The sequence below is a fragment of the Amblyraja radiata genome, chromosome 30 (genome assembly GCF_010909765.2).
Source record: "Amblyraja radiata isolate CabotCenter1 chromosome 30, sAmbRad1.1.pri, whole genome shotgun sequence".
NCBI lineage: Eukaryota > Metazoa > Chordata > Chondrichthyes > Rajiformes > Rajidae > Amblyraja > Amblyraja radiata.
This window is the reverse complement of record NC_045985.1, coordinates 24,104,057-24,115,556: the sequence shown is the minus strand read 5'-3', so window position 1 is coordinate 24,115,556 and position 11,500 is coordinate 24,104,057.

The window sequence follows — 11,500 nt, the reverse complement described above, 5'->3', positions numbered from 1 at the left end:
GAACCAGGGGCCACACAGTTTAAGAATAAGGGGTAGGCCATTTAGGACTGAGATGAGGAAAAACGTTTTCACCCAGAGAGTTGTGAATCTGTGGAATTCTCTGCCACAGAAGGCAGTGGAGGCCTTGAATGTTTTCAAGGGGGAGTTAGATGCTGCCGAGGCCCCCATGGCTGCCAAGGCTCCTGCCACCGCCGAGGCCCCAACCCGTGCCGAGGCTCCCACCGTCGCTGCCGCTGAGGCTCCTGTGTCCCAGGCAGGCCTCTCCGCTCGGCAGCACCACAGTCCCCTGGGCGGACTGTGGGGCGACTCTGGCCTACCGGGGGCATTACGGTCAGCGGCGTGGTTGTTCGATCTGGTACACTCCAGCCATGCTGGAGTAACTCAGCGGGACAGGCAGCATCTCTGGATAGAAGGAAACTTATCCAGGGATGCTGAGTTACTGCACATATTTTGTGTCTATCTTTGAGCTTAACATCACATCTAAGGCTTAGAAAACAAGATAGTAGTTTAGTTTAGTTTAGAGATAAAGCATGGATAGAAAACATAGAAAATAGGTGCAGGAGGAGGCCATTCGGCCCTTCGAGCCAGCACGGATACAGCGCCAGAGACCTGGGTTCGATCCTGACCACGGGTGCTGTCTGTACGGAGTTTGCACGTTCTCCCCGTGACCTGGGTAGGTTTTCTCCGGGTGCTCCGGTTTCCTCCCACACTCCAAAGGCGTGCAGGTTTGTAGGTTAATTGGCTTGGTAGAAATTGTAAATTGTCCCTAGTGTGTGTGGGGTAGTGTTAGTGTGCGGGGATCGCTGGTCGGCGCGGACTCGGTGGGCCGAAGGGCCTGTTTCTGCTCTGTGTCTCTAAACTAAACTAAATTAAACTAAACTGAACTATCCACAGAAACATTTCGAAGATTTCGACGCCCTATATGACAGATGATGATATTAATCGTTGTATAAAATGAGGAACTGATTAGAAATCACACTGAATAAACACAATGAGGTGAACAGAAATGTTGATCAACCCAAAGTCAGCGACCAGGTTGTGAGAAATTGAAAGGAAGGTTCTTGTAAATCACGTGACCTGAAGTCTGACTGGGTAAGTTTGACAACATGTTACACCCTGGTCAACATGAGGAGCACCTTCAGCAACAGACTGGTCCCACCAAGATGCAGCACAGAACGCCACAGGAGATCCTTCTTCCCTGTGGCTATCAAACTGTACAACTCTTCCCCCTTCTGTCGTGGGGTAGACTGAGACTGACTCCCCCCCCCTCCCCATCCCCCCTCCCCATCCCCCCCCCCCCCCAAATCTTTGCACATCCACAATTCCTCCCACACTCAAATGACGTTCAGGTTTGTAGATTAATTGGCATCAGTAAAATGGTAATTTGTCCCTAGTGAGCGATGGACAGTGTTAGTGTACGGGGATCGCTGGTCGGCACGGACTCGGTGGGCCAAGGGGCCTGTGTCCGCGCTGTATCTCGACACTAAACCAAAAAAACTAAACTAAACTAAAGAGAATAAAAGTAACACAATCCAAGGTGCCGGATGATTGAATGAAACAGAAACTCAACAATGGTGGAGACAAAGAAACTACAGATGCTGGCTTACAAAACAAAAACACAAAGCGCTGGAGTAACTCAGCGGCTCACGAGAGGAGCTGGCATAACTCAGCATCTCTGGAGAGCATGGATACACCTTTTCATAGCTCTAGTCTCTCTCTCCCCTGACTCGCAGTCTGAAGAAGGGTCTCGACTCGAAACATCACCCATTCCTTCTCTCCGGAGATGCTGCCTGACCCGCTGAGTTACTCCAGCATTTTGTGTCGAACTTCGGTGTAAACCAGTATCTGCAGTTCCTTGTTACACATTCAGTAACTAGGCGGGTTGGCAATTAACAAACACTGCTGGACTTACACTAACAAGCACTAGGGGCCTGTTTGCACAACAGGCTACCAGTGGTACAGAGATAGACTTGGAGGAGTACACATCCACTGTGCTCTCCTACATCAACTGCTGTGTGGAGACTGTCACAGTGGACAAGCAAATAAAGATGTTCCCAAACCGGAAACCCTGGATGAACAAGGAGGTTCAGGATCTACTAAGGGCACGCAACAACGCCTTTAAATCCAGGGACACTTCTGCTTACAGTGCGGCCAGGTCGAACCTGAACAGAGGCATAAAAAAGGCCAAAGTCATCCACAGGCAAAGGGTAGAAGACCACTTCAATACCGCGGACACCAGAAGCATGTGGCAGGGTGTCAGGGACATCACTGACTACAAGAGCAGCCCCGCCTGCCCCCACGGTGATATCACACTGGCCAACGAACTAAACACCTTCTTTGCCCGCTTCGAAATTGGCAACACCACCAGGTGTGGAATAACCCCGGCCATTGCGGAGGGACAGGCCTTAACACTGAGCACTCAGGAGGTACAGTGCGCTCTGCGTAGGATCAATCCACGCAAGGCTGCAGGCCCGGATGGAGTCCAGGGAAGAGTATTAAAGGACTGTGCTGGACAGCTGGCGGAGGTATTCACGAGAATCTTCAATCTATCTCTATCTCTGGCAACGGTCCCCAAGTGCCTGAAAACAGCCAACATAGAGCCGGTGCCGAAAAAGTCCAAAATCACCAACCTCAACGACTACCGGCCGGTTGCCCTGACTCCAATCCCCATGAAGTGCTTCGAAAGGCTGGTCCTCTCCCATATTAAATCCAGCATCCCTGCCTCACTGGACTCTCATCAATTTGCATACAGGGCAAATAGATCGACAGAGGATGCTATCTCTCTGGCCCTTCACACTGTCCTGACTCACCTGGACAGACAGGGCACGTATGTGAGGATGCTCTTCGTTGACTATAGCTCTGCATTCAATACGGTCATCCCCACCAAGCTCACCACCAAACTCCACCAGCTAGGCCTCAGCTCGCCGATATGCGATAGGATCGTGAACTTTCTCACGGAGTGACCGCAGGCAGTTAGACTGGGCCCGCACCTGTCCTCCACCATCACCCTGAGCACCGGCACACCACAGGGTTGTGTACTAAGCCCCATGCTCTACTCCCTCTTCACTCACGACTGTGTCCCTGCATTCGACACCAACACCATCGTGAAGTTTGCAGATGACACAACAGTGATTGGGCTGATCACCAACGGGGATGAAACAAACTACAGAGCGGAGGTGCAGAACCTGGCGGACTGGTGCGCCAATAACAACTTAGCACTAAACACCTCCAAGACCAAGGAGCTGATTATTGACTTCAGGAGGTCCCATACTGGAGAACACGCCCCAATCTCCATTTACGGGGAAAGTGTGGAGAGAGTGTCCAGCTTTAAGTTTCTGGGCACTCACATTTCAGAAGACCTCACATGGTCCACAAACACCGCTGCGCTGGTCAAGAAGGCACAGCAACGACTGTTCTTCCTGAGGACATTAAAAAAGACTGGTCTGCCCCAACAGCTGCTGACAACGTTCTACCGCTGCACCACAGAGAGCATACTAACGTATGGCATCTCTGTGTGGTATCTCAGCTGCACGGAGGCGGAGAGGAGAGCTCTTCAGCGCATCGTCAACAGAGCGCAGCGGATCATCGGGACAGAGCTACCAGCCTTGGAGGGCATCTACCACACGCGATGCCTCAGGAAGGCCCTCAGCATCCATGAGGACTCATCACACCCCTGTCACGGTCTGTTTCAACTACGCCCGAACCTCCAGACTCAGGAACAGTTTTATCCCAAGAGCTATAGCGGCTCTGAGCCGGCCCTAATGAGTGCCCCCCCACCCACTCCCTTTGGACAGTCTCCCTCAGATGGTCACGTCAATCAATTCAGCTTGTTTATTTATGTATTGTATTTATTTACCTTTCTTGTACATCAGTGGAGCTGCATACTAAATCTCGTTGCATTGACGTGCAATGACAATAAAAGATATTATTATTATTATTAGACTTACATTGAGTAGCTTCTCGTTCTCACCCCACAATCAGCTGACAATGGCCAGTTGCCTTTGGCTGCGAGGGGGGTTGTGGGGAGGGGGGATTGTGGGGGGAAAAGGGCGGGGAGGGGGGGTTGTGGGGGGAAGGGGGATTGTGGGGCGGAGGGTGGAGGGTTGTGGCGGAGAGTGGGGGTTGTGGGGGAGAAGGGTGCATGGGCGGCATTGTGGGGGTGTGTGGGCGGGGGTTTGTGGGATGGTCTGTGGGGGGAAGGGGTTGTGGGGGGGAGGGGTTATGGCGCGAGGGGGGGATGTGTGCGCAGAGGGGTTGTGGGGGCGTGAGGTGTGGGGGGGGGTGTGTGTGGGCAGCGGGAGGGGTGTGTGGGGGGGTTGGGGTGTGGGGGGGGGGCGGTGTGGAGGCAGGGGGGGAGGGGTGTAGGGGCAGGGGGCAGGGGGCGGCATCACGGGGGAGGGGGGGCATGAGCCAGCGAGGAGGCACAGAGGGGAAGAGGTTAGTGGTGCGTCGCTGGTCGTTTTCCTGGCCGTTCTCCTCCGCACGGCATGCCGACTCAATCAACACGGCTTGTGGACCCAGCCCCGCCTCCGGGTCTTTATTCTCCCCGCCTCGCCCGGTGCCGAAAGGGGCGTTACCTTCATGGTGACTGACAGGCGAGAAGACCAATCTGCTGATCTCACGATTTTTTAAACCTTCATAACTTTTGTAATATCCCACCGATCGAAACAAAACCTGGTGCGCTTGGAGCAGAGGAGAAAGGTGAGTAAGGTGGCAAAAAATCCTTGCAATATATGGCACAGTTTTCGCACATTTGCAAGTTGAGAGTTTTAGTAATAGTATAGATAGAAGATATATAGATGGATAGAAAGATATAGATGATAGATAGATGGATAGATGGATAGATAGATAGATAGATAGATAGATAGATAGATAGATAGATAGATAGATAGATAGATAGATAGATAGATAGATAGATAGATAGATAGATAGATAGATGATAAACAGAAGATAGAAGATATATAGATAGATAGAAGCAAAGATTATAGAGCAGAGCAAGATAGACCACTCCTCCGAAATCCAATGGGCTGATGTGTAGTACGTAACGGAACGTGACGGCCGCCATTTGTTTATGCCAAACGCGACATCTTTGGTAGCGGGGACGGACTCCACAGTTATACAATCTGCTCTTACATCAGGTCGCAGGGAACAGCAAAGATACTAGAGGCTCCTCCAGTATCTTTGGGGGAAGAGGACGTTTCCTCCAATCCTGAGTTGATCCAGGACTGATTCTCGGTCGGTCCCCCCGATACCAGATGTAGGCGGCCAGCGGGAGAGCCTCAAGCGTCTGCCCGCGGTCGGCGCTCCCGAGGGAGGCAGCGGGCAATGCTCCTCTAGTATCTTTGGTGTAATCCGTTCCAAAGATTGATCCACTCTATCATCTTTGGTGTAATCAGTGTTGTAGGGAACAGTGTGTTATACAGCATCTATCACTTCACATATTTAGTTCATATTATTGTAATTTTTATTAATATTATTGTAAATTGCTGCTCAATAAAATGGCGTTGTGTCATACCCATGTCATACTACGCTTTTTTCGCAGAGTGGCGCATCTTGCTCTGCTCTATAAACTTTGGATAGAAGTATAGATAGATACATGCGCACACGTACGTACACACAAATAACACACAATAACAATAATAACAATAATAGTCGATGTAGTTCGCAGATTATTTGAGGTTATAGTGTTTAATAGCCAAATAGAACATGCATGTGTTAAACTCTTCTCCTCAAGCTTTTAGAAACCTCCCACTTTCCTGAAGTCCCTTGGTCCACAACCCTGCCCTACTCCAAAGAACTTCAGAAAATTCCTGCCTAAGACATCGTCTTGGTCCAACCCGTCGACCCGTCCTCGTGGCCTACCAGCGGGCTTGGAGCGCCGTTTCCTGGCGGGGACCGCCCAGCACTTCGGCTTCATTGGCGGCACAGCGCTGGAGCGCTATCGTGGTGCAGAGCGGGCGATGCCTTGCCTGGGTCGCCGCGCTGGATCGACGCGCTGGAGCGCCGGTGAGCTGTGACCACCGAGATCAACACCTCCGGGCTGCGGGTCTGCGGAGCGGAGCGGGCGGCGCCGTCTTTAACATCGGGAGCCTGGGAGCCCCAACCCGGTGCGTCCCTGTCGGCTTCGGAAGCCGACAATCCCCTGCTAGGAAGTGGCCGTTCCAGGTGGCCCAGCCGCTGAGAGGACTCTACGGACGCCGGGGCAACTCCACCCGGCCAGAACGGCCAGGAACATCGGGCCTCCGTAGAGGCAATAACGGTGGCCTCAATAGGCCTGACTTTGGGTGAACTGGGGTTGGGGACTGGACATTGTGCCTTCCCCCACAGTTGTAACCACTGTGGGGGGATGATTTTTCTGTGTGTAAGTTAACATGTTAGTCTGTGTCCAAGATGGCTGCCGTGAAGGGAGAGTGGACGCTGGCGTGCCTTAGCTGCTGCTGCTCTCTCTTCACATTGTGTTTTTTGATTTTTTTTGATTTTGTGTCTTTGGAGCGATTTCTATCTTTAATTTGTATATTGATGATGTCCTTATTATTTATTTTTCTCCGACTATATGTTTTTTTCTCTTCTGTTAATCTTTGTAAGGTGTCCTTGAGATTTGAAAGGCGCCCGAAAATAAAATGTATTATTATTATTATTACCTGGACTATACTGCGGGACAGGTATCCTTCTACAATGCTGACGATGTCTCCCATCTCTACACCTTCACCGACAAGTTCATCGAGGAGATCTTTCCCTATTTCTATATCGCCCACAAGGGGGACTCGCTGAGACTCACAACTCTGGGCATCTGAAGAACATCTCCCTTGATGGTGACCCCTTCCTTGTCCCTCACCTCACACCCAGGCCCGTACATCCCACCCCGTCCGTCCATCTGTCGAGGTGAAGGCGATATTGTAACTCGGAATAAAACACGAGTCATGTGAAAGATGCTTTTTGTTTTTGATCTGTGGAGAGAATCAGAATAATCTGTTTAACCTTACCCGTTGCCTCGAGGATATAAAGTGTTGGATGGCCCAGAACTTCCTCCAACTAAATGAGAGTAAGTCTGAGGTCATCCTTCTCGGCCCCTCGGACTCAATCAAAATGATAGCAGGCAGCCTTGGAAGCCTTACCCCACTACTCAAACCTCACGTCAAAAACCTTGGCGTGATATTTGATTCAGCACTGAAATTTGACAAACAAGTCAATGCCGTGGTAAAAGCTAGCTTCTTTCAGCTTCGGACGATAGCTAAAATAAAACAATTCCTCCAGTTTGATGACCTGGAAAAGATCATCCACACATTTATCTCCTCCCGCCTAGATTACTGCAACTCCCTTTACACTGACATCAGCCAATCTTCCCTGTCCCGCCTGCAACTGGTCCAAAACGCCGCAGTGTGCGAGACTCCTGACGGGCACCCGAAAAAGGGACCACATCACCCCGATCCTGGCCTCTCTCCACTGGCTCCCTGTGCGGTTCCGTATAAACTTCAAGATTCTCCTCCATGTCTACAAAGCCCTCAATGGGCTTGTCCCCACCTACATAAAAAGTCTTCTCACCCACCACTCCACCTCCAGGCCCCTCAGATCGGCCGACTTGGGGTTGCTGAATATCCCACGGTCTAGGCATAAGCTCAGGGGCGACCGAGCCTTTGCGGTTGCAGCCCCTAGACTGTGGAACAGCATCCCCCTTCCCATCAGAACTGCTTCCTCCATCGACTCTTTTAAGTCAAGACTAAAGACTTATCTATACTCCCAAGCCTTTCCTGACGTCCACTGAGTGAGGGCTACATGTATATATGTATGTAGTCTGTTTTGTTGTGCTATTCTTATAACAAATGTAAAGCACTTTGGCCAACGAGAGTTTTTCAAATGTGTTATATAAATAAATGTGACTTGACTTGACTTGAATATGGTGGAGCAGCAGTAGAGTTGCTGCCTCACAGCGCCAGAGACACGGGTTCGATCCTGACCACGGGTGCTATCTGTAAGGAGTTTGCACGTTCTCCCGTGACCCGTGTGGGTTTTCTCCGGGTGCTCCGTTTCCTCCCACACTCCAAAGACGTGCAGGTTTGTAGATTAATTGGCTTGGTTTGATTGTAAATTGTCCCTAGGGTGTGTAGGGGAATCGCTGGTCAGTGCAGACTCGATGGGCCAAAGGGCCTGTTTCCACGCTGTATCTCTAAACTAAACTAAAGTTCTCTAACACTATCCTACCCACACTAGGGACAATTTGGGAGTGTGGGAGGAAACCGCAACTCTGTACAGACAGCACCCGTGGTCAGGATGGAACCCGGGTACCTGGCGCTGTGAGGCAGCAACTCTACCGCTGTGCCACCGATCCACTCACTTGTGGTGAACTGGAGTCACTTTAAGTCACCGCACCTTTCAGTGGAGGCCACTGGGGGGCGAGGCCGGGTAACAGGGACCAAAAGGACACAAGGATTCTGGAGTAACTCAGTGGGTTTCTAGATTCAAGATTCAAGATTCAAGATAGATTTAATTGTCACATGTGCCTAATGGCACAGTGAAATGAATTCCCCTACAGTCATACAATAAAAATAAACAGGACACAACACACTATAGGGTTTGACATAAAACATCCCCACACAGCAGAATCAAAGTTCCCCACTGTGTGGGAAGGCACCAAAGTCAGTCTCTTCCTCCACTGTTCCCCGTGGTCAGGGCCTCCCCGTGCCCTCCGTAGTTGCCGCTACGGGCGGCCCGATGTCCAGGACCGCACGCCGGGGTGTTGTAAGTCCGACGCCGGGGCTGCGGGACGTCCTCAGCGGCGTGGACACCAGAGTCGGCCCCCTCCTACCGGAGTCGGCGGCTCCCAAAGTCCGCAGGCCGCGCCGGGTGGAGACTCACTGCTGTAGACCCTCTGCAAGGCGCCCCAGGACTCCACGATGCCGGTCAGCGCCGCCCGCGTTGGAAGCTCTTCGACACCAGAGCTCCACGATGTTGGAGCAACGGCCCAACGTTCCGGAGCTCCAAACGGCGACCCAGGAAGGTATCGCCCACTCCGCGGTGACTCCAGCGCTGCGCCGCCGCTGTAGCAGCCCTGGTCCGGTTCCCGGTCCCCGGCAGGAAAGGCCGCTCCGATCCAGCTGGTAGGCCGCGAGTTGGGGGGCGAGGACACGACTCGGAGAAATAGTCGCGTCCCCGCCAGGAAGAGACTGGGAGACGGTTTCCCCCTTACCCTGCCCCCCTCCCCCACATAGAAAAGTTAAAGTTTCCCCCTAAAACAGACTTTGGACTAACTAAAAATAATAAAAAGATTGAAATAACAGACAGGCTGTAGGTAGAGGCTGCTGCCAGTGCAGCGCCCCTAGTGGATGGGTGCAGCAGCATCTATGGAGCGAAGGAAATAGGCGACGTTTCGGCCCGAAACGTCGCCTATTTCCTTCGCTCCATAGATGCTGCTGCACCCGTTGAGTTTCTCCAGCATTTTTGTGTACCTTCGATCTTCCAGCATCTGCAGTTCCTTCTTGAACACAGGATTCTGGAGTAACTCAGCGGGTCATGCAGGGCCGGATTTAGATGAAGAGAGGCCCTAAGCTATTTCACTTGTGAGCCCCCTCCCCTCCCAATCCCCCACCCCCACGACTAGAGGACCATGACTACCCGACAGTCACAGTGTGACACTTTTAGTTCCTACTGTATGTTGTCATTAAACAGTTGTTTTTTTAAACATACTTGCAAGTTGGTTTTAAAATCCATATTGGATTCACCGCGGAGCGGGCGATGCGTTACCTGGATCGCCGTTTGATGCTGGAGTGTTGGGCCTGTGGCAGGGATGGGGGTTGGGGCCGGAGGAAGGCAGGTGAGTGGACTGAGGCCGAGGCGATGTCTGGTGGAGGGGTGGTGGGTGGTCAGGGGGGGAGGGGGGTATGAGGACTGTAGTGTAGGTGGGGAAGAGCTGGGGTCACGTGGTTTGAGGGGGATAGGGAAGACCCACTGAGATTACCAGGGTTAGGGGGCCTAGCACTAAGACCCAGCACAGTCAAACCCAGGGGAGTGGGAATCTGCAGCATGGAGTCTTCAGGCCCGGTGCTGAGTCCAGGCTGCAGGTAAGGCGACGGCTGCAGGCTGATGGAGGGCGGTGGAGAGGCCAGGGTCAGCGGGCAAAGAGTAGGAGGTCCCGGTGGGCGGATGGTCAGTGAGGCAGCGAGGTGAGTAGGCCCCGCTAGATCTCGAGGCCCTAAGCTAAAGCTTGTCTAGCTTGTACGTAAATCCGGCCCCGGGGTCAGGCAGCATCCGTGGAGAACATGGATAGATTTGAGGAATAGATTGGGTACAAGCACAGAGTCTCTTGCCCAGACTAGGGGAATTGAGAACGAGAGGGCATAGGTTTAAGATGGGGGGGGGGGGGGGGGGGGGGGGGAGGGGGGGTGGTGGAAGATTTTATAGGAACCCGTAGGGCAAATTTTCTCACACTGGGTGGTGGGTGTATGGAACGAGCTGCCGGAGGCGGTAGTTGAAGCTGGGACTGTGTCAACGTTTATGAATCTGACATTTCGGGTCGAGACCCTTCTTCAGACTGGATGGACCAAGTGGTGGTGATCAGCCCAAAGTGAACACCAGCACCTTGACAGGACCTTCAGCAGATATATTGTGTTCTGGAGAGCACTGTTATAGCTTGCTGTTAAATGTGACTACCCACACACCTGTGGCCTTCTTGCAACACGGTTCCATAAGCTCAGGGGCGACCGTGCCTTTGCGGTTGCAGCCCCTAGACTGTGGAACATCATCCCCCTTCCCATCAGAACTGCCTCCTCCATCGACTCCTTTAAGTCAAGACTAAAGACTTATCTATACTCCCAAGCCTTTCCTGACGTCCTCTGAGTGAGGGCTACATGTATATATGTGTGTAGTCTGTTTTGTTGTGCTATTCTTATAACAAATGTAAAGCACTTTGGCCAACGAGAGTTGTTTTTTAAATGTGTTATATAAATAAATGTGACTTGACTTGACTTGAATATGGTGGAGCAGCGGTAGAGTTGCTGCCTCACAGCGCCAGTGACATGGGTTCGATCCTGACCACGGGTGCTGTCTGTACGGAGTTTGCACGTTCTCCCGTGACCCGCGTGGGTTTTCTCCGGGTGCTCCGGTTTCCTCCCACACTCCAAAGACGTGCAGGTTTGTAGATTAATTGGCTTGGTTTGATTGTAAATTGTCCCTAGTGTGTGTAGGGGAATCGCTGGTCAGTGCAGACTCGATGGGCCAAAGGGCCTGTTTCCACACTGTATCTCTAAACTAAACTAAAGTTCTCTCACTCATGGAACTCACTCAGCCGCAACCCTGTCAGTCCCCGTAGAATATCACATGTTTAATTAATGTCAAACTTTTATTTTAGAGGTACAGCGCAGAAACAGGCCTTTCGGCCCACTAGTCCGCGCCGACCAGCGACCCCTGCACACTAACACTATCCTATCCACACTAGGGACAATTTGGGAGTGTGGGAGGAAATCGCAACTCTGTACAGGCAGCACCTGTGGTCAGGATGGAACCCGGG